The sequence below is a fragment of the Anabas testudineus genome, chromosome 21 (genome assembly GCF_900324465.2).
Source record: "Anabas testudineus chromosome 21, fAnaTes1.2, whole genome shotgun sequence".
Classification (NCBI taxonomy): Eukaryota; Metazoa; Chordata; class Actinopteri; order Anabantiformes; family Anabantidae; genus Anabas; species Anabas testudineus.
The window spans coordinates 2,315,198-2,339,950 of NC_046629.1; positions in this window are offsets into that span (position 1 = coordinate 2,315,198).

Here is a 24,753-nt window from a genome sequence, read left to right on the forward strand (position 1 = left end):
GCAGATTGTAGGTTATCCAACATGCGACGACAAAGACAATTACAAAAAGGCCAAATTCAAGAAACACTGTATATTTCTTTAACAACTGAATGTCACACAACAGGTTCTGGTTCATTTGAGAGCTGCTGATTTCTTTGTAAGCGTTGTTGTCGCCTTTCCTCAAACAGCGGCGACATCACCTTGTAATATGTTAAAGTGGATTCAATGCAAACAGTTAAAAAGGAGACGTGAGACATTGGTAGAAATTTTACAGGTTGCTTTTTAAAATTCAAGATTATAATCTCACCTTCTGTGTGTGTGTGTGTGTGTGTGTGTGTGTGTGTGTGTGTGTGTGTGTGTGCGCCTTTCTTCTTCTTTCACACTCTTTTTCACAGTGAATGTGTGTCCAGATGGAGTGTGTACCGTGCTCTCCGATGGCCTTCTGTCTGATTATCCCCCGTACACCTCCAAGCAAACACGCATCTTGTCTTTCGCTGACACACAAACTGACAGATACAACAGCAAAACAGTTCTGTCTCCTTGTCCCTCAGCTGCCGACTGTCCCCCTCTCTGATATACGGTAGCTCTGGGGTTTGAATTGCAGCTGCAGCAGGTTACATGCACATGACCACATACAGGATAAAAAGGTTTTCGATTGGATTTTATGGGAATGTGTGTTTGTGTCCTGCTCATGATCGTCTGCGTTCTTAAAATCTTTTTGAATTTAATTATCGTTGTCTGAAAGTTGCAAGTCTTTGTTTAAATTGCACCTGCATGTTTGCAACTCTACATGTAGAAAATTTAGGACAAAACACAAACTCAACGTTTGCTAAAAATCAGTGTGCATGTCTGCTGCAGTACAAATGTCTTTGTGGCCAAGGCTGTGTCTGCGCTGAAGAGGCAACAAGAGAAAGAGCGAGATTCTCTCTTATGAAGACATTCGATTACAGTGCACTGTGATTGTGTGTCGGAGGGGAGGGTAAAGCCAGACGTATTCAGAGAGGTCGGAGGGTCAAATTCCTCAGGAAGAGAATGTGGAGACGAAGGCAGAAACATGGGAACTCGGGAACCCACCCTGCAGCTCCTGCTGCACCCAGCGTTAACTGTTGCTTGGAAACCAAACAGCGCTCCTCACTTTTTTCCTCCTGTCCTTTCTTTCTTTCGTTCTAGCTCCTAAACCTGCAATTTTCATTATTATTTGCTGTAAAGAGAAGCTATGCTGGACTCATTAGGTGAACTGGGCTGCTGAGATTCAGGTACAACAGTGGGCACTCCAACAATCGTGTTCTGATTGTGGCAAACACTCGCTCCTGGATAACTGTACTAAAGTACAGGGTGTGGTTGGAAAAGGAGAGTGTAGTGTGTGATAGAAAAGACATAAATAAAGAGACAGAGAAAAGGCAAATAGAGCAGAGGATTGAGAGACAAGTGAATAGCTGAGAGAAGAGGGGATTCCTTCTCAGGAAGCATTCAGAAGAATACACAAAGAATACAACAAGCGTTAGTCAATAGTTCTATTCTTTGTGCAGACTACACATTCAATCTTCCATCCCCAAGCTTGTCTAAACATCCTGATGCATGTCATGCCGTGTTTAAACCTTCAAGGAGCAGGTATTGAATTTTGTGTCAGTCTCTCATCATCGGAGCAGTCGGGATTTTCAGGCCGTGGATGTGCTTTATGTTTAATGCCATTTTTATTGGTATAATACCAGGAGAGCTGAAATCGAAGTTTTGTCGAGGAAGATTACATCGAGCAGAAGGTCGAGCGCCTCCCAAATGTTCTTACATTTACACATGCATTTACGTAATGTTACGTAATCGAAAAATCAAAAGGGGAATTTAGGACTACAGCTCTTCAATAGCTCCAACTCACTCCGCTCTGTTAAATTTGTAGCACATCTAAAAGACACAGCCACTGTTTGTGTGTGTTTTTCCTCTTTGATGTGTGGGGAGGAGGATGGAGGAGGAGGAAGAAGAAGAGAGCAACGGGACAGGAGAGAACGAGGGTGGAGGACGCCGGAGGTGTAAAAGCAGCTTGGGAGAGGAGGCAGAAGTGACACACAAAGGTGGACAATGCTTCATTTCCAGGGAGAAGGTTTCCCATGAGTCCTCTGCCTCTTCCTCCTACAGATCCACTGAACGGTCGAACCCTGCAGCATCCGTCCGCTGAAGCTGGGGTTTCTCTGGCTCGTATCTTTGTTGACTCACACAAAACACGCAGGTGAGATGTAAGGTTAAGTACATGGGGAGGAGGAGAAGAATCCAACATTACACAGCATTATATGTAACCCTGGGGAGGTGCTGGTACAAGTACAGCCGACGCGATGCTGGTGTGTCGGTGTATGTGTTTAAACACCAAAACAGAACAGCACCTTTGGATGATTACGACTGTCCAGATGATACAGAAATATTTAGTTCGACAATCCAACAAACCTTCAGGTTGAAGCCTACAGATGTCTTTACACAGGCGTAGAGATTAATGACATTACTCCAAACAAGAAGACAGCTCAGTACACACAATGTGCACATCTTCATTTTGTTTTTGGTTCATTTTAGCAACCGCTTCAGAAGAAACACATCACTGTTTCAGCTCTTCAGTAAATGGCATGGCATTAATTGTGCCTTTATAGCCTTTAGCAGGTGTAAGCAATCAGCGAGTTCAATTAGATCATTATTTTCACAGAGGAAGAGGAAACCAAAAGCTGAGCCACCAGCATCTCAGTTCACACTGTGAGAGTTAGCACCTTATCTATGTCCATAATACTGCTCCTGTTCCTGACACCTGATTATTCCCTCTATTAGTAATTTAGAACTTGGAGGAAAAAGGGATTGAACCACTGACAAGTTGTTAGTGATGTAAAAAACAGCAATCTCACACAATATTTTTTACATCTAACTGTCACTTAAATTCGGCTGAGAACAAATGATACTATATAAACACTGAAGTGGATTTAACTACATTTCATATTTCTGTTGAATATACTGATGCAGAATATATTTAAGTGTGAGAATGAGGACAAACCGTGGATCATTAAAGGCTCAAAAAAACATATGTAATAAAAAAAAACCTTGTAACCTTGTGTGCAGAGTTTTTTTTAAACAAATAAGCTGAAGAGAAGTGAAATATACAAATGGAAAACAAAAAATATATAAATAATATCTAATAATAAATGTTATTAAGGAGATTACTAATGAATTCAGTGATTTATTATTTAGGAATTGACAAAAGATGATAATACAGAAACAATATTCCTTAGTGTGGAAAATGAATATGAAGTCATGGATATAGTTTACGAAATAATAAATAATAATTAAAGGTAAAAGGTCTGCAGACTGTGACGATGTTGTGAAGGAAGGTTAAACCACTGACATGTATTTAGAAGAAGTAATTCTATATCATAAAACTGGAAATAAACATTCAAACATTTATTCACTAATCATAGATCAGTTTCTTGGCTCCCACAGTTTTCAAATTTACTGAAAAGGTTTTTTGTTTAAAGGTTCGATACATGTTCCACATGTCTCAGTAAACTGTGGGGTTCCACAGGGTTCTATTCTTGTTCCACTTTTTATTTTATATTCTGTATATAAATAATCTGAAGTATTCAAATGGTTTAAAAGTCTTTTTTCTGGTACAACTCTATTGATGTCCTGAAGATAGTTGATTAATTGATTAATTAGACTTTAATCCAATAAAGCATCATGATTAGAAAAGCTTATTACTGAAGTAATGTTGCATAAATCACATACTCCCTTTAAATTTAGGGGAAACACCTGTATTGTACACCAAACTTGGATAAAAGTAATGTAAATATAAATGTGGAGACAGTCTGTGAAATAAAATGTTTGTTATACTTGATCATAAATTATGTTGGAAAAGAATATCTTCATATATTATTATTGCATATATCACATACTCCCCGTATATTTGGGGGAAACACCTACTGTATTGAATTCATTCAGGTTTCATACTTCAACTAGAGTCACAGGAATGATCAGATTATCAGATCCTGACTAATCCACTGTTATAGAAACTAACCCTTAATTAGAATATTGTCCATAATCTGTCACCAACAAACATGTTTGTTAAAAGAGACTGAAATGAATATTAAAATAAAAAATATTAAACACAGGTGTATTTCAATAAGGAGGTGAACTTAGAGAAGAATCGTGAAGAAGATCATTTAAAATTGTGCAGTTTAAGATTGTTTAAAACTAAAGATAAAAATATTTTGACATCTGACATCAGTTTGACATCTCATTGACGTATTCATACGATCACTTTATTTAGTTCGTGTTGATGTAATGTCTAGAATCCATGTGAGGGACGGTGGAGAATGTGCAGGTGTGCTGTGGGTGTGTAAGCAAATCTTTAGTGAACATTTTGTACTTGGTTACTTATTGTAACTATGTCGTGTGGGCAAATTGAAATAACAGAGGATGTTGGAGGATGTGTGATATGGTAGGCATAATAAGCTTTGGCTTCATCCTACACCCTGTTGTTTTGCACTTACTTACATTATTGAGTACATTATTGGACGTGGCGTTCACTTTCTGTCATCTGACATTATGGATTCTTATGAACTAAACTGATCCACAATCCACTGAGAAATAGACAAGAAGACACAAAAAAGAGCTGGTGCTAATGTTAACAATGCAGCAGCAGTGCTGATATTTGAAAAGGTCACAAGACTGACAGTGGGGCATTTGTCATGTTGCTATCAAAAGGAAGAGCTAAGTTCTGGGACTGATGTGGTTTTTCCCCCAGCTGCAGCCTCTCCTCTCGCTGAACCCAGCGAACAGTCCAAACGTAAGGTGTACTGGACAGAAGTAAACGTGCAAAGTGTGAGTGACTTTATATTTATACTGTCCGTGTCTCATATCGCAGCGAACAGCTGGAGAAACACTAGAGCTGCTTGTAGAAAAGAAGCATGGAGTTTGTCTGTGGCATTAATTATTATTCTGACATGTGGATGAAAATCATAAAGACTAATAGAATATTTTATATGTGGCCTGAGTCACTGATGGTGATTTAATGGTGGTTTCCCAAATGAAACAAAGGGGCTCTAATCTGTAGTTGAGGGGGGGATTTTCTACTTGACAGGACACAGAAAAAGGTAGAAATCCTTCCCAGCAACATCTCAACTCCACAAAAAGTGAAACTACTGCTGTGATATTACAAGAAGGTAATGACTAGTGAATGTTCTTCAAATGTTTTAACTCTGGAAACGTTGATTCGTTGGCTTCTGTTTGGCCTCAAGTGATTAATTATGACATTATTATCTGCATCACAGATAGGAGTGACTTACTGAATTATGCTAATTAGCCCCAACTAACCCCTTATTACCAGTTAACATTTCTGGTAACAGTCAATAATTTGTAAACTTACATGGAACAACTTGCACATTACTCAGTGTTGACTGCAATCAGTAAAACCAGTCCCACTTCAGCAGGTTCATGTCTCTAGATAATTTATCTCCTGCTGAGCGAATGTTTTCAAAGGAATACTGAAGTCATTTGAAATGGCATTCACACCAAATGTACAAAAGTATAAGCTCTAAATACTGAAATTAAAAGTACTCCTTATGCACAGTGACTCATTGCATGTTGGTTAGCATTAACTGGTGCTGATGAACCTTATCTTAACAGTGTATGTGTTGATCTAATCATTTTAATTAGATTTACTGAGTGCTATCACTAACATCTTTATTATTTATCAGTATAACTATGAATCTGAAATTGAACCAGCAACTACGGTTTCAAGTAAATGTACAAAAGTACAATATTTGTCTCTAATATGTAGTTGGAAGCAGAAATATCTTAAAAATGCGTCAGTATTTCTGTAAATGTCATTATCTTTGAGCAGTTCACCTTCACTCTGTATCCACATTAAAACACTAACAACAATTGTTCTTGCAAAAGGAGACTCTGATAAAACAGCCACAGGTGAAACGCTCCATTCACAGTGGCTGCAGCAGACACCGAAGGTAATAATTACTCTCCTTATTACTCATTTCCTTTTTCTTTTCCAGCATAATTACCCTCATTTTCCTCCCTTCCCTAGTCTGTGACATTGTGACATTTCAGTGCTTTGTTAGCATATTATAACTGTGTAGTTTGAGCATGCATAACTTTCACATCGGGGATTTGAGTGCATCTTGTTCCGTGTTGTATGTGTGTCCGTCTATTTGCATGTTTAGAGGTTTCCTCCTCTCCATACAACAGCCCTGTGCAGTCATGTGCCTGTTTTATTAAACAGAGAAGGTTGAAATATTACAACAAACCAGTGATCAGATCTAGTGTTGAAGGGGAGGAACATACCGAGTTCTGACTATTCATTACATTTTATGTAAATGAACCTGTGTCCTGCTTATGATAAACTACACACAAGTGCTAAAAACTCAGTAGTGCACGTATTCCTCTCTTATAGAAGGTGCTTTACATGCTGGGAGAGGGGTTTAGTATGTGCTTAGTATGTGTAGTATAAATAGTAAAAAAGAAAAAGAAGAAGAAAAGTAGAAGACCTAACATTTGTTGTATGACGTGATAGAATTAACATATTAGCAGCCGCCTGACTGACACATACTGAAGTTCCTGATTCAGAACTAAAAGCTGACCTTGATTCACTGACATCATAAGAACATTTACGTTTGTTTGTTGTAGACTAAACCTCACAGGCTCGTTACTGACCTTTAAGGATAGAGGGTGGAAGGAAGCCACAAACGTCACACGCTGCTGTGGTTAAGAAGACGGTTGCTTCATGGCTTTGGGCAAAAACTGTTGAATCATATATGACCAAACTCAGGTCAGGGAATTCCAACAGTAAATAGAAACAAACACCTGTGTGCCCCCTCCTGTCCCCAAAAAGAGAGAGAGCTGACCCGACAGTCACCTAAACACAGACAGAACTGATCTGATTGGACCTGCAGCACAGTTGGGCTGATGTGCCAGTTGGTTTGGACTCATTTTGGATCCCATTCACATTAACAGCAGCTTAGTGACACCATCTGAAATTCTCCTTTTACATCTTAAACTCTGTTAAATCATTAAAAAAACAAATAAAAGCAGTTTGACACATTGTTTGAGCTGTTAATGTTTTGTGTTGCTGTAAAATTTGAGGTCTTTGCCTCTGCAAACAAACCACATCCACTTAGCTAAATCAAACTGTCGCTCAGCTGTGTAATGCCTCTCTGGGTCCTGCCCCAAAATTGGACAACATCTCATTGACTTCTCTCTAGTGCCTTCTCCATCCGAGCGGTGACGGTTCAACTAGCTGCATCATAACGTGCTTTTTCAGCAGGGACAAGGACACTTGAGTTTCTGTCACACGGTACACAACTTTCCCGTCTGCTCAGAAGTCAGATGAAAGCCGACATTTAATACACGTGGAATCTTTCTTTCCATTGATTAAATGTTTTTACTCTGTATTGATTATAAAATGCTTCTTAAACATTAACCAGTACTTGGACTCATCATCATCAGAAATAGGAAAAGAGGCGAGAGGGCTCCATTGATTTACTGGGGAAAGGTTTCGGGACTTGAGTCACCAGAGCTCCCATATATTTCCAAAATATAAATATGAATGAACAAGCTAAATGCAGTAAAATTACTATTATTATTATTACCAAAAATACTACTATTAATATATAATAAGTAAAGTAGTAGCTTTGTTCTTCTGTGACATGTACGACAGCTGGATCTATTTAATTTTTATTAATTACAAATGTTTAATGAGCTTCATTTATTACTGACATGTTTACAGATTGTGTTGGTTTGTATGAACAAGTTGTCCTAAATTAGTTCAAGTGAATTGACAAGTTTTATAGTTGTGTTTGTCTCATAAATCATTTTGCAGTAGATGCACATTGTGTAATACAGCCCAATAAATGTAGTAATAACTGATCATAATTGACTAATTGATACAGAAGTGAATGGTTTCCAGTGGATAATTCCTCAAACTAAGCAGCACAGCTTGCAAATCAGTATTTAAATTGTGTTTAAATGGTTTCCTGAATGTGTGTATGCGTGCTTAAAGGTGCTGTATTTCATTTTCTCTGTGCATCGTATTAAGGGAATAACTGAGGTCACGATCTCACATGTTCCTAAAGACGTTGAAAGCCATCGTTTGTGTGAAAGAGCTGAAACTGTCGTCACTGAGGCGAAGCATCAAAGATGTGGATGAGAAGGAGGTTTGAAAGGTGGAGAGCAGAGGATGAGAAAAGTTTCCAGCGCTCACAGTGAGAGGTTTGCACTCTGCCGGGACACAAGCAGACAGTCCCCTCTGCAGAGAAAAAACTGAGGGGAAGTCCCTGTCCAAGGTGAAGGGAAATCAGACACACACACACTCGTACGTGTGCACGCACACACACACATACACACAAATGTACACAAATGTTATTTTTACACATTCTTCATGTTTGTATTTCCCCATCACTGTTGCAGCCACTCAGGCAGCGACAGCACATGAATACATTTAGTGACTGTTACCATCATATGGTGCATACAAGGTGATCGCTGTCCATGCACGCGCGCGTGTGTGTGTGTGTGTTCTGGGTGGGAGAAGACGTTGGTTTGTGGTGACTGTTTCCTGTCAGTGACAAGCTGATGGGACCACCCTTCTCTCGGAAGTGGAGGGGAGAATCCCCCCAGATCCCCCCATGTGTGTCTTGCTGCTGCTTCCTCTGAACACATCTCCATGTGGAATCATTGCCTGCTGCAGTTTATCTCTGAAATAAGACACTCATTTATTTCTCAATTCCCACTTTTTAGCGTTTGTTGAGTCACATTTGTAAGTCGTTGCTCCATTTCTGCACATTCTGCAGCCAAATATTGCTCAAACCCACTCAAATTTAAAATTAAATTCCTGAAAAGACTCAAAGTTTCCAAACATACCAAATGTGAACTTTTTAAATATAAACAAGAAAACTCCAGTTGAGAATTTAGGCTCATGTTAATTAATAAAGTCATTTAAAAACAACAGATGTTAGCATCATGTAGCTGCAATGAAGAGTTGCAACGAGCACAAATAAAGTTTAGATCACATGGTGAGTGGGAAAAGTTTTGTTCTAAATTAAGGGGAAGTTCTAACGGAAAGTGGTAAAAAGTAATATTTAATTAGGTCTGTGCAACTTCTCACGCAGGCATTACGAAACAATTTATGTTTCATTTTTGGGAAACTCTCTCTTCTTTTGTTTTGTTTTGTTTTTTTTGTCGGTCAAATAAGATTAACTGACAGTGAACCCATGGAAACGTGTGCTGTGAAACTCTCTGTGTCATTTACTGTCACCATTATCATCCCAAACTTTCCCATGGACAATCCCTTCATCAAAGACCTCAACTGTGTGACGCCCACGACATTAACAGGCAAAGCAAAAGTACCTGCTTTCAGAACATGATGTGCACAAACAATATCTGATTTCTCTGAAAAAAAAAATAATCTCGCGTTTCCTGTCAGCTGTTTGCTCTTCAGCTCCGATATTCAAAACACTGGAGGTCATTTATTGTTTCAGTTGACGTAAAGAAAAGCTGCTAACTGTGTTCGACAAAGTGAATTTTTGTTTTTGCAGAGTTCAGATCCCTGCAGTGCAAGAAGCTGAACAGAGAACAGAACATTTATTTAAACGTGCACATTAACACAATGCTTCGATGAACAAGTCATGTGGACCAGAAAATCTTAGGTGTTTATTTTAAACCTGCGCTGTTTATTAAAGATGTGAGGAACTCTGGTTTGTGTGGTTGGTATGTTTCTGACCCCCACAATGTCCTACAGAGCTTTTCAGAACCATTAAAACAGGAATGAACAGTGTTATGGACCTTGCAGTCACAGAAACAGTGAAACCAAAAAATCAATCCACAGTAACGGCACTCGTCCAGAGGTATCTCCTGAATGCTGAAACTATCTGTCCCACTGAAGCTGTATTAGTTTCTTGTTTTTACGAAGGGATCTGGTTACACATACAGAGTCTGAGAGGACGCTGGAAGAACTGGAGGTGAGCGCTGTCAGGTTTTTTAAATGTTGTCATTTAATGATTGAATCAGCAGGTGAGATCTTAACTAATATATTAGCATTGTTTTGAGCGGAGTTAATCACACGATTGCTGTAGGAATTAATTCTGAAAACATGAACTGACGTCTATATGACAGCCGTCATCATCGTCCCTTCTTTTAGGTGCAGTTATCACAGGGAGTCAGTAAAGTGTCGTTACTGCTGCCAACACGGCAGCGTTTTTGTTACACTGATGAATCCTGGGATTGCGACAGATCTGTGTTTAATTTCGTGTTCCTGTTTATATGTTTTCGACACTTTATCAATTTTCCATCATCCCAAGAATTTCTGAACAGAACAGATACAAAGAACACAGTGTCACTTTTGTGTGTTTGTCCAATTTCAGCAGCGCGGCTGATACAACGAGCAGACAAACGATTAGATCCCTTCACTGAAATTCATGTCATTTAACAGAACAACTAAATTCATGGTAGCAGCTTGGCTGGATGATTGCCTTCCCTTCCACACAGGCTATTTTACTCTCCCACAGAGTGAATTCATTCTCCCATGTGTCTGATTGGCGTTCAAGCTCAGCCACTGACACGGTGCCACTGCCAAGCAAGACAAAAATTCTTTGACAACCAAATGATTGTTAATATGTTATAAAAGAATATCTAATTAGCATTCAGGGACATTTAATTCTATTAATTCTGTCTTTGACTCATGCAGGATCAGTCTTTAGACGCAAAATGTTCAAATCAGAACATCGTCAAGGACTTTTAATGTCTACTTGTTTGTTTATTCACAGAAGCTCCTGATGAGTTATATAAGAAAAGGAGAGATTAAGGCTTCCATCGAGACAGGGGAGGAGAAAAAGTCTCTGAAGAAAAGCACGAGTAGGGAAAATAAGGGAGGGAGACAGAGAGACAGAGAGAGCGAGGTGCTAGGCCCTCACCATCACTCGCCCACACATATTCCATCCACTTCTCCATCACTCCATTACCTCCATGTAAATGACAGCTCTCTGTGTCCCGCTGAGGGGAGAAAAAGGCCTATTAACACCACAGCAGAGAAAGCCCGAGCACAGTTCAGCCCACGCAGAGTGGTCCTCCTTCACCCTCACACTCCCACACACAAAGACACACACTCGTACATTCGCATGCAGACGCACACATACACAGCTGGCCGGGGGAAGAAGGGCGGATGCGAAGAGGAGGTGGGCACGCAGGATGGCCATTCAGTAGAAAGGCTGTTCCTGAAGAGTTTCTAATCTGCTGCACAAAAGCAGAAAGCAAGATGAAATCACTTATCGTGCCTCGATCGTTGGCGAGTGTGGGCTCCGAGAGTAGGCAGAGTGCCTCGTGGGTAAATTAGGCAGTACGAACCAATCTGCCTGCTCTCTCTCCGTTTCTAGCCTCCATGTCTAATTTCTAATCGCCGATGGAGAAAGTGTGTACTACGGTGGCAGACAGAGCGGAGTGTCTGTGTTATTATGTGAGCACACTGGAGGAAGTTCCCTGTGTTGAGACGTCAGTTCGGGCCATAATTTGTGTCAAAGACGAAAGGCAGGAAAAACAACAAGGCAAATGTCTGACAAGACACACAAATGTGCGGCTTGTTGGTGAAAAAACTGAGCACATTCACTCTGGACTGTGGCTGCCGTGACTTCACGTGCAGACGCACCCAGATACCCCATCCACTTCCCTTCCATAATATTATGGAGCCGGTGGAAACATGGGATAATATTTGGAGGGGGAATGGAAAAGACAACGGCAGATTATGGACAACATTCATCCCCTCTCGCAGCCCCCCGAGCCGTGTTTGGGTTGCCGCTGCCCTGCTAAACCACGTTTGGAATTTCTGATTGCAACGTCAACACACGTATGTGTTTTCTCGCTTTCTCTGCATCCAGTTCAGGGAAACTCGCAGCGCCTGGATCCCAGGGAAGTGTCTGAGCGTGACTGTCACTCACAGCGCGCAGCTTTTTTTGGGCAGTAATAAAGCTGCCGTGAGCAGGTTGTTTTTAAGAAGTCAGACGGTAGAAAAACAGATCTTGTGTGGAAAACTGTGGCAGATTAATAAACCGACCACTCTGCAGTGGGGTGTTCATGGCAACTGGGCAAAATGCACCCCTGACCTTCACAATAAAAGGGCTGAGTGGGTTAGAAAAAGCAGAGACTAATGTGACACTGCTATCACATGGCCACATGTGACAATCAGCCACTCAGAGCAGCCTGTCATTATGCAAATTTAAATTAGACATTGTGCAGGTCCTACTTGATTGTTGAATGAATAATTTCTATGTGGAGATGAAGTCCAGGCCAGGTGAGCTATTATGTCAGGTAATGTGCGCTTGAACAATCAAAGAGAAATTGTGCAATGACTAACTTTACGTGACTCTTATTTCCAGTGTCAGCACACAGGGTATTAGACCCATTTATCTGAAGAGTCATGTTTATTTACTACTAATTTGTAACCGCAGACAGACGTTCAGCCACGAGGACGATGTGTCTTTATCAACATGAGGAAACGGGAGAAGCGGCTGTGCAGATCTTCATTCGCTTCTTCCTACGACTACATAATTACAAACCTGCTAGTGAACAAAGATTTAAACAAATCCACCTGCTCCTGATCATGTGTCCTCATGGAAATAATGAATTAGAATCAGTTTTATATGTTATAACAACTCAACTCACAGTGACCAAAGTGTGACTAACGTGTTTCTAATTAACAGATTTAGTTAGGGTTAGACAAACATTGTGGTCTTTTGATTGTGACTACTGTGAAGTAGTACATGACGACTGTTTCTTAATTGTTTTTACAGCACTCACCCGAAGTCTGAAGGTGTTTTCTGAATCCTCACAGACTCAACAATAAAATTAAATTAAATAAAAATAATTTAACAAGACAATTTGTTCTCCACAAAAACAAAGACGGTGAGAGGAAATTAAACAAAGAATTGTTGTTCTAATTTACATGAATTTCTATTTCTATTCTATAATACTATTTGTTATTTATTTATTATATTTGTTAGTAATAATTTTATTAATTAGCATTTAAAATGCTGTAACACTCACAAATACTGTCTGACTGCTCTCAGAGAAGCAATCAGCACCAATTTATCATCACAGAGAAACAAACCAGAACGATTCGGTTTCTGAACCCGTTGATCCGACACTTCGAAGAGTCTGAGTCCTTCTGAATTTGGACGAGTGGAGTCTCCATGTTCTGTTTGACAGGGAATCCACCGAGATACTGCGACTGTGAATATACAGCATGTACAGAGTCATCACATGTTGGTCTCTGTGTCTGCTAAACCTCCTTTATATCGGTACAGAAATTCCTGCAGACTGGAAACACACAATTCCAGTGAATAAAATCATGCAGCAATTATATTTCCAACTAATGCTTTTCTCATTTAGTCATTTAGTAATGTGCATTTAAGATGGATAATTTATCAGATTTAGTTCTTCACTGTTAGTGTATGATCTCATTTAGTTTATGTAAATATTCATTTTCTTAAAAATGAATTGACAAATTATTAAATGTTTTATTTTAGATCCCAGGTGAATATTTCTAAAGAAATATTTCACTTTAACATAAATCTGTGCGTGATGTTTTTCTAAATGCATGATTGCTAGCAGCAACGTGTGTGCACACATTTTCATACCTTTCTATCTTTCTAATACTCGATTATTCTTCTTTATCCTTCTGCAACTTGTGTGACCAATTTTCTGTCATTGTCATTTGTTCATCTCTCACGTTCTCCGTCCCTCTCCTCAGAGGATGGATTTTATTGTCAAGGCAACTGTTGTTCCATCGGGGAAAGACGCGTCAACTGAGTGTTGACAGACGGACAAGTTTGAAGAGAGAAGCAGAGTGAGAGAAGAGTGCATGTAGAGAGAGAGAGAGCGAGAGAGAGAGAGAGAGTGGGTGAGGGGAGGAGAGCGGGAGAGAGAGTGAGAGGGGAAGGGAGAGAAAGACAAGAAGAGAGAAGCAGAGACAGACAGATGGAAGAGAAGCATGCAGCAGCAGAGAGGAGAAACAAAGCGTGTTGACTGAGGAAGTGCGCATGCCATGCGGGCCATGTGCTCAGGTAGGTGCCATCTACATCGAATCCTTCAGCACAAGTCTCGACTCTCACATTTACAGCCTCTTTCTCTCTGCTTCTGTCTCCAAAAAAACTAACTAACTCAACAAAGCCATCGGTAATAGCACGAGGTAGGAATGTCTTCTCTTGTTGCTGTTCAGAGGCTTAGTTTTCAGAAGAGCTGCAATTTTTTGGTGTTTTCACTCACTGGCTTCTTCTCACTTCCCCCTTTTCCAGCTTTTTAAACCCCGTGCTGTGCTGCTTCTCTTTGGTTTTCATGATGCCAATGTCAGTGGATGTTTTCTTTAAATGCTCCATGATATGATTTGCAAATGTGGAATTGTTCACGTTAGATTGATGCCACAGACGTACTGCAAATGAGAAGATTTTATCCAGATCTGGCTGTCTCTTGGCGTGTGTGTGTGTGTGTGTGTGTGTGTGTGTGTGTGTGTGTGTGTGTGTGTGTGTGTGTTGAGTTGTGATGGTCTAGTATACTGGTATTGGCAGGACTGAGGAATGTGTGAGACTTCGCCCCAGATCTCTTTGTTCCTTCCCTCTCTCATTTTCTTTCTCCTTTTTTCTCTCCGGGGTTGCACACTCACACACACTCACACACACTCACACACACACCACACACATACACACCACACACACACACACACACTCAGGCAGTCAAACCAACTCTTGCAGAAAACCAGTTGAAACTTCCCACCGGCAGGAGAGAAATGTCTGGAATGTGATTATCACGTATTTGTGTTTATTTTATCACTGCGGGTCGCTCGCAAAGCAAAGAGGAAACCAGATCAGGCGCATGCCCGGCATGAAACTGTGTGTGTGTGTGTGTGCGCGTGTGTGTGCATGTGTGTGTATACATGTGTGCACTCTCAGTGGTGCTGGTGGTGGGTGGGGAGGGAATAGGGTGGGAGGGTAAAAAGTGAGAGCTATTTGGCAGTGCACGTGAGTGTGTGGGTGGTTGTGTGGGTGTCAGGGTGAGTGGGTGCAGAGCTCTCTTTGAGTGAGAGCACATGTGACTCGGAGTGTGTGTGGGTGTTGAGTGTGTGTGTGTGTGTGTGTGTGTGTGTGTGAGTGTGTGGATAGAAAGGTGGAAAGTATGTGTGCGTAAAGGTGAGGTGATTGTGTGTTTCCGAGTCCGACTGAGCACCTTTGCATCAGAAGGAGGTGGAGGAAAAAACAAGAGGGAACAAAAAAATCCACTCCCCTTTCCAAACCTCTCCATCGTTCTTTCTGTTGTATGCTCATTTACATGCATGTACATGCACACACACACACACACACAGTTCAGGCGCCTGTCAAACCCAGTGCATTCCTGAGCGCTCGAACACACAGAGTCTGAATGGAGGGATGAATGCGGGGAAATTCAGCTGAAACGTGAGGACAAAAGCCAGGGGGACATTTAAGAGGGTTTAACTCCGCAGAACCCTGGGAATCGGGGAGGAAGCGCACACACATACGTGCACACTCACATGAACGCTTGCCTACACGTGCACTGAAATGTGAAGAAGTGAACTCAAAAGTGTGTATACATCCGAACACACACATGCATATGGGGCTGCAGCTCCGACAGGCTGTTAGAGCCTGGAACTGAGGGGAATTCCCAGGGAGGAGACAGTGAAAACTCGCACTGCACCTCTGTCTTCATATACACAAAGGGCCTGCAAGCCAACATACCAGCAATAAAACACACTGGTGGAGGTATTGTAGCCCTACCACGGCTGTGGTACACCATTCGTAAACCATTCACATCCACAATGTGCCACTGACTTTAGTTTTTGAAACCACCAAACGCTCAAGGGAATTCTGCGAGTGACAAATTCTCAAAGAATGACAGAGCGGCGCGGCTGGTTTGTAGGCTTCACGGGTAAAAGATCAACCAGCACCGAGCTGTCAGATGGGCTCGTAAAACAGCAATTGGCCAAGTCTTGAAAGAGGATTATCATTACGGTGTTTGAGATAAAGTGTTTTAACTTGAAAACACTCTCAAGTGCCTCTTTATGAACTCTGAGCAGTGGAAAGTGTGCAAAGATTTCCACCAGCTTGACAACATTTCCAGAAATGGTATCACACAGAGATGTTTCTCACAGGTTTTGGAGCCTCCAGAAACGCTGTGGTTTAACTGTCTTTTCTTTCTGCTGCCGTCATGAAACGACACACTATCAAACAAAAAGCGTCCTCCTGCTAACGTTTTATCTCGAGCTTCAAAGGCCGGCACCGTATCTCCAAGTTTGCGATTTTATCAGGTGTTTGTCGTCTGTGTTTGGGGGACGACAGGAAAGCTGCTGGAGTTCAGTGGACGTAGCAGGTCGACCTTTCCCGGTGCCTCTGATGTCCTGCTGCGTGCTCGCTGCGTGTGTGACGTGTGGCGGGGAGGGGAGTGTTGACCTGAAAAGAATATCAGTCGCTGCCAGTCAGATCAATACAGGAGCAGAATCGAAAACATGGCCCCTCTGCTGAGAAGCGTGAAGGGGAAAGTATGGGATTATCCCCAGTCTCTGCTGTCTTGTCCTGCAGTGGCAGGCTGCTTTGCACAATTATCCTGCTGTAATTTATTGATGTTTGCTGCACAGGAGGCTGAGTTTACGTTCAGTTTATGTCATATTTTAAAATAATTTGCAGTTAATTTATTGAATTAAATAGTGGAAAAGTTTAAAGCTTGAGGCAGCGACACAACAAGTGCAAGTGATTTCCTGCTAATCTGCCCTGATTAGTCAGCGACTGGAAATTCAAACAGTGAAATTCAAGAAGCAGAATTCAGGTGATTTTATTTAAACGAGCTCGAGTCAAATGAATCAAACCCAGAGCATCAAAAGCTCTTCGTAAGATGTGAAAAACCAAAGCGTTTCATAATGTCTGGTCTTTGTTGGCATGTGAAATCCTTAATATCAGCTTTAAAAATCATGAAGGTGCAACCTGTGGTGTAAAGGGTTAAATTATTTGTCATAAAGTTCATAGAAAAAGTGTTAATACTGAATATTTCTGGGAAGTTTACATTGAAGAAATACCCATCCCAAATACCAGAAACTGAGGTCATAACTGTACTCATAACCAGATAAGAAAAAAGAGTGGGCTGTAATTTATTCAGGGAATTTCACAATATGAACCCGAGTCATCGTGCTGGTAATATTGTCAGTGTAGTTTAGAGACCCGGTGCCTCCTCAACCTGTGCCAGTGGAGCGGCAAAACAAGCACTGAAAACATTTGTTAATTTCCCAGATCGCTGCAACAAATCACTCTCGCTCTCAAACTGAGAGTGATGAGACAGGCTGCGAGAGCAGGTGAGCAATAACATCACATCATCACCTCGTACATTTCACAGGAAATTTATACGAATGCAGATGCAAAAAATTTAAATGAGCAGGTACAATCCCACTGCAGGTGTATTTCCCCAAAGGGAGAGCCGCCTGAGACGGAGACCTTTTTAAATATTTCACATGTAGCATTTGATGAGAATGGAGCAAAAACACAGGGAAATAATCTGCATCATCTGTGGTGTTCTCAGATAATTCAGTGTTTTCTACAGAGATGCTGTTCACTGAGATTCCTCCACGCTTTTTACCAGTGTCAGATTTTAAAGATGGAACAGAAGAAAAAAAAGAAGCTGCTCTTTAAATGGGTTGACGTTAATGCCAACGGGTGACATTTCTCAAACTGTTAAAAGCATCTGAGGAGGGTTATTTAGACCTCCTGCGATAACACAGGGGTCCCCACAAATTTGCATTTCATCAATCTGCAGCTAAACAGGCGCGAGTAATTTGAGAATTGCTGTGTGAAAATCTCTCCGCCATCCTTCCTCCTTCACCTGCTGAGCTTAAGTGGAATTTAAGTGAAATCCACCTTGTGCTCAGTTTGCTGGGGACCTCTTGAAATTTCTCAAGGACCCCTGGAGGCTCCCAGACCCCACTTTGGCACCCACAGCTAGTTAATATCCCAAATATCTTTTTTTTTTTTTTTTGTAAAGGGGAAAATGTGCATCTAACCGTGCTGAGAGCTGCAGATACTAATGTTCATTTAATTTACTGCTGGAGGCTGAGATTCGTTTAGCACGGTGCTGTTTCTATTGTTGAGATCATCCAGTGATAATATTGAAGATTTATTTACTTAGGAAGCAAAAATGGAGCTAATCTCTTGGAGGCTGAGCTGTAATTTGGTGAAAACTCCATTTCTAATACCTGATATTTCATTTAACTCTTGTCTTTTGCTTTTTCTGCAGCTCCTTGTGCTTTGTTAAAGTGTAAAAACGCCGTTGTGTCTGATTTGTGATTTGGGATCTGCTTCTTTGTTATTAGTCCGACTCTACTACAGAAATTTCCGCTTTGTGTCTTCCCCTTCTTTCTCACTTCTATTCTTACGCGCACCTTTCGGTCTTGTCGCCAACGGTGCTGACACTGTTTAAGCTGCAGTGGCTGCAGCGGGGACGCTCCCCGGCGCCCGAGGGGGCGGAGGGGGGGTTCTTGCGGGTTGAGGTGGACTCTCGGCCGGCGCGGGGACGCAGCCGGGGCCCGGCTTGTGAGAGTTTGTGCTGCGAGCCTCCAGTCAGACTGAGCACAGCAGTCAGTGGCATTTCCGAGCGCTCCGGTGAAAAGCCCCGGGGGCAGCCAGGCAGGCGGCACATACCCAAAACAGAGAGTGAGAGAGAGAAGGGACTCACGTCGGATGAGTAATAGAGCAGAATATTACAGCAGCGCACCGACAGCGACGTGCGCCATCGATCCTCCTCCTTCCCCCGCGCGTATATCTGCGGCTGCTGCGCTTGTTGCGCGGACACTTTGAGCTCAGCCCTCGGTGATGTTCGCTGTGTTTCAGTCCTGTTTCAGCCTCTTGTGTGTTTCTGTGTATCGGATAGATCCGGGAGCGCTGCACTCGAGGAAGGCGTCTGCAAATCCCGCAACTTAGCTCCAACTGCTGCGCAAGACCAAAGACACAGGTACAATTTAAGATGAACTGTGATGAGCTGGTTTGAACAATGTAGGTGTTGTTGATCCTAAAAGATCTGATTTAGACGAAGAGCTACAACAAACTTTATTTTCATTTAATGTACAACTTCTGCAGGCGCTGGACCTGTGTGTGTGTGTGTGTGTGTGTGTGTGTGTGTGTGTGTGTGTGTGTGTGTGTGTGTGGTCTTCTCTGGCTCCTGCAAGATCATTGTGCACTCTTGCGCGCAAGCCCGTGCTCGTGCACGACAGCGAGAGAGAGAGGTGGGGTGGGGTGGGGGGCGGTATGTGAGTCGGGTTGGAGGAAATTCTTGTGTTTTTGGAATGCGTTTACCCCGGGGGAGACCCCGTGACTGGAGACGAGGGGCGCAGAGAGAGGAGGAGAGGGGCCGAGCTCCCACTGACTGACCTGATGTGATTGGCTTTCGAAGAAACCAGTGATGTGCTGTTGTTTGCTGTGCACATGATGATGGGGCTCATTTCAGATTGATTAGCAGTGACAGTATCATTACAAACTATTTACATTTGTTATTTTTCTCTCTGATGATTCTAATTAAAACCACCGGTCTTCAGTTTCCAAGCCGGTTTCTCAGTTTCCAACAGGGGGCACTTGTGACACATGTAGTTCACTGGTGATTAATGGTCTGAATATTTGTACCAGTTAATATAGTTTTTCTGTGTTTGTTTTTGTAAAATGTCAGAATTATCTATAGAAATAGTAAAAAGTATAATTTGGATTTAGTGGATTTGCAGCCACTATTCTAAATGTGACCACATCTCCAAAATGTGATGAGCTTTGTCAGCTGCATCGTTCAGATTGTTTCACAAATCAAGCAGGAGATTTGTCTCATTAACAATGCTTCAACCTCGCCGTGTTCTCCACTCTGCTGCTCAGCATGATGCTTGTGCAGAAAAGTTTTCTGAGCTCACATTAAAAGTTGATGTGCAGCATGATTTGTAGACGCTGACTAACAGTCTAATAGGAAACACAGAGAAGTGTGACGAGTTCAGGTGTCATGGTCAAGTAGGAGACTTCTTGTTGTTAAATGCTTCTTTTACTGATTCAAACATTGTTTTTCTGTGTGGATTTAATATTAAATAGCTTAATGCATGACTGGAAGAGGCTCTGAGTAGATTTAAATCATCACATTTGCTGCTTGTTACTCCAGCATCTCAGCAGATGAAGTCTGTTATGATGCAGTCATGTGCAGCAGGAACTCGTTGCCTCATGATGATCTGTTGTAGTCTGGACTGAATCATAGCAGTACGAAGCATCTATTACTCCTTGAAATGAAGTGTTACCTGCTGTGAGATGAGCTGCAATGTGTGTGTGTGTTCACGGTGGCGTGGTGGGAAATATAGAAACACACTGAGCCTTTTATACAGTCGCTGTGCATGTCAGAAAGTTGACTGTGTGTCATATACTGTGCTTGAAACTTGGACAGAAGTTAGCGCTTGAATTTACTTTTATATTGGACAGACTGGGGTTAGGATCCTGGTTGGTATTGGACAGAGAACAGTGTTTCTGGAACAGCGTTGGGGACTAGAAGGAGAAGGACTGCTAAAGCTCGCCCACACACAAATGTGAGATATTCTAATGAGCAATCTGGCCCTTCTGAATATTATCCTTCTTCGCGGTACAGGCTTCCTACGACGTGTGACATTGTGCGAGTCTATCAATCTCTTGTATGAAATGTCTAGATTTCAGTTGGATAAAGGTGTGACTGGTGAGATTTGAGACGGCTCAGTATGATGTGAGTGACGTGCTCCTCTGCCACCTGTTTTTCACAGCCTAAACTCTACTCTTCACGATGCACATCAGTGAAAAGGCGGCAAAGACTGGCAGTCGAGGGCTCCTGTCCTGCTGGTAAGAATCACACATTATCGAGGATTTGAACTGATGCAGAAATAGAGTGAATTCATTTATCTGATGGAGAAGATGAACGCTGGCAGTGAAACCTGTCAGAGTGGGTGAGGTTTTTCTTAATTTGACAAATTAGTTAATGCACTTTTGCACCGGGCCACATGAGTTCCTCGTACTTTCAGATGCCAGTGTTGCCAGTTTTTTTCTGTCTGCACTAATGGATCTACTACATCTAACGAGACCCTATCATCAGTGTCCTCTCACTGGATCAAAATCCTCCCCTGTGGCTGTGATTTAAAAATAACTGCAACCTCCTGAGCTCAGCTGTTTGAAAGCTCTGTACTTACAGCAGCCAACTGTACATATGTACATGAAACATTTGCTGTACCTAATGTAAAAAAAGGGAATCTGGCAACATGATTCAAACACAAACACACACAAACAGCATGTACGGCCCACACACTCCCACGTGTTTGCCCTGCCTCTGCTCCCTTCAGATGTAAGGCACATGACATCATTAAAGAGGTGCTCTAAAAATCAGTGTGGGTACCGTATGTGGGTAGGCACCGTGTGTGTGTGTGTGTGTTTATGTTTCTGTGTGGGTGAGGGGAATGAAAGCCAAAGCTCCAGAGCCGTGGGCCCGTGCTGGTGATGTGTGTGTGTGTGTGTGTGTGTGCCCAGCCGGAGGCTCTGGTCCTGGGCTGCGCTGCCTCCCACGCTGGGGTACGGCTGGGGCTGAGTGGGAGGGAGGAGTAGGAGGGAAGAGTGGGCCGGGGCTGTGAGTCAGCCTGCTGCGGAGCCCCCAGACAAGAGACCACTGATGGAAGAAACACACCGCTCGAGTGCTCTCCCTGAAAGCATTTGAAGAAACACTAAAGTTTATTATGCAGCGTGTCCTGGAGAAGCAGAGAAGAAGAAGTAACTGATGAAGCTGACAGACAGTGATGGAAACAGATTCCTTCAGATAGGAAGGAAAACATGAGCAGCAGCACTCAGTTCACCTATTTAGAATGATTTCAATGGTTCAAGACAATAAGTGAGTCAGTGCAGGCGGCTCTGCTACATCCCAGCTCACTGCTGTACATTTATTAAGTCTTAAATCCTCCATAGAACCACACAGAGGCTCAGCTTAGCACAGTCCCAACCCGGTTACTCATTTTCTTGCACTTGTGAGACAGATGGCTGTATCAGACTCAGCCCCATCTGCTGGATCCGCTCGCTCTTTCTCACCGTGTCTGCTCTCTGAAGGAAGGAGCCGAGAAAACAGACCTCCATGCTGCATGTCCATTTAATCTGCTGTGAGTGACAGGCCCACATACAGGCCTGCACTCACATATGCATAGTCTGTTAGTCATAAGTGAAAGGGAGCATTCGTCAGCAGTGATCATCATGATATGTGTGAACTGGAGGTTTATTTAGTTTTGTCCTTATCTCAGTTTGAACTAATGCACATTTTTGAAGCAGTTATTGTCTTTATATTGAAATCTGAACAACATTTAGTGAATTCTATTTATTTGTAGGCTGGAAAACAACTTGTTGTCTTGATTAATCAGATCTATAACGTGTGTCTGTGTTTAGCTTGAACCCCAAAAATATTTGATTCATTGCAGATAAATAGTAGATCCTCACAGTTCAGATGGAAACACGAGGTGTTTCTGCATTTGTGCTTAAAAGGCAAATTGAATTATTTCTATTTCTAGTTGATTGTAAATGTTCTGTCATTTACTGTTTCTGGCTGGAAAACACAACTTTATGATATTATACTTATTAGTTTTCTGGCCTCTGAAGTTATCAACTGATCAGATTTTGTTGAAGGATCAATCTGATCTGAGGATGTTTCACCAGCTTTATTCAGATTTTAAAGGAGTGAAATGTGTCCTCAGAGCGGGAAATGACCCAGTGAGCTCAGCCGCTCTGTTTCTGGGCTGGGTCGGGCTGCTCGTTCAGATAATGGAAGGTGGTTCTCCAGGAAACCCAGTGGGAGTCCACCAGTCTGGGATTTGGGGCTGGAGCCAGGGGATCGACCCAGGGGTGTGGAGCGGCAGTGGAGGGGGGGAAATGCGGGCGGATAGCATTGGCGTGTGGAGGCGAGGCGGAAGTAGAGGCGAGGAGCGGGAGGAAAAGACAGGGAAGTGAGAACAGGAAGCGCTGGTCAGAGCGGTGGGGGGAGTGGAATGTTTCACAAGAAGCCTCCTCTGCCCTGTAGCGTCAGGACGAGGGCGGCTGCTGTTGGTGTTGCTGCTCAGGCAGCCGCTATCCAACACGGAGCTGATGTGTGACACAGTCATCCTCACGCACATTCTCCACAGTGTGACCCCTCACCGCCTTGGCACAGCTCGCAGCAGCTCTTATATCCTGTGAGTGGGCCAGCAGCGAGTCTTCACTGAGCCCACGTTGTGTGGTTGTACAGGAGAGAGAGAGTCTCACACTGTGGCTGTTTTTGCTCCGACACCTCAGAAGGGAAGAGGAAGAGGAAAGGGGGAGGAAAGAGGGGAGAGGAGCAGCCGCGGGGAGGGGGCGTCACAGGGCAGGGATGACGGGGGAGCGCCACACCGGTGGTTCCTTCACAGGAGTCACAGTGCTGGCAGGAGATTTACCACAGCACACTCGTTGATCCTAGAAGTAAGAATCACATTTATTTTATTATCAAGACACAAATATTACAGTGGATCATTGGTAAATCAGACGGATTCGGACTGGTGTATTTATGGCAACTTGTTTTCTTTTGTTAATAATCAGCAGTGGAAAAGTAGTTTTACTTCTTCAGTGCAGTTTTCTGCTACTTGCACTTCAGTTATAACAGAAATATAATTTAGTTAGACACACACATGCAAATCAAAGTGATTTACTGTACAAGGTCCATCGATTCACAAGCACGAAAAACAAACCAAGGCAATAAAAGCCTGTCACCTCTATAATAATAATAATAATAATAATAATAATAATAATAATTAGTACAGTATAGTTTTACTGCAGTAAAACATTCTACATCAAAACCAGTCAACAGAAATATGTGAATATAAGAGTTAAAGTATTAATACACAGTGTAAAAATAGTCATTAGATGAATTAGAATTGAAGTATTAAAAGTACACAGAGTGACTCATTACACATCAATGAATATGATATTCTAATGTAATCATTCTAATTATTGGTACATTCATGTGTTTGTCCCTTTAATGTTTCAGCTGTAACACTGGAGGGTTTTAACCTCTTATATGATTTTTAATGATACATCTTTAAATAATTCTAATAATTTACTTTACATACTGCTGCGTCAACTTCAGTCTGAGGACTGATAACATCTTCTAACTGTGTGTTTTGAATTAATAATGAGACACAGAAAAATGAACAAATAAATGTGGTGCAGTCAGAGTAAAGTAGAAATACTTCAAACTGTACATTAGTAACTTTACTTCATAAAAAAACTGAACCAAACTCATTCAGAGAAAACGAAACTGAAAGTTAAAATATGTCAACAATCCTGGATTTTAGCTGGAAACAAAAAAAACAACATCATAATAATCAGGAATGAGCCTTCATCACGTCCTTCATTACTACTGCTACAGTTAGAACAGACATTACTTTATATAGCTCAACCATAGCATCACAATGGAAGCATTCATGTGCGATGTCATTCGAAGCACTTATTAAGTAATGGAAACTTCAGGCATCAGCAATCGCAACTCAAGCTGCTCTGGATGTTTCTCCGAACTCAGACGTGTCACCGGAGCTGCTGAGGAATCCCTGTGTGCCGCCGAGCGAGCGTCCGGGGATGAGAGCGGGGTCCAACAAGTACAGATAAGACGTAAAGAGTCATGCCTGCCCAGCGTGACCGTGACATCACAGTCGTATCCCCGACTTAGAAACAGACTGGCCTAATATAG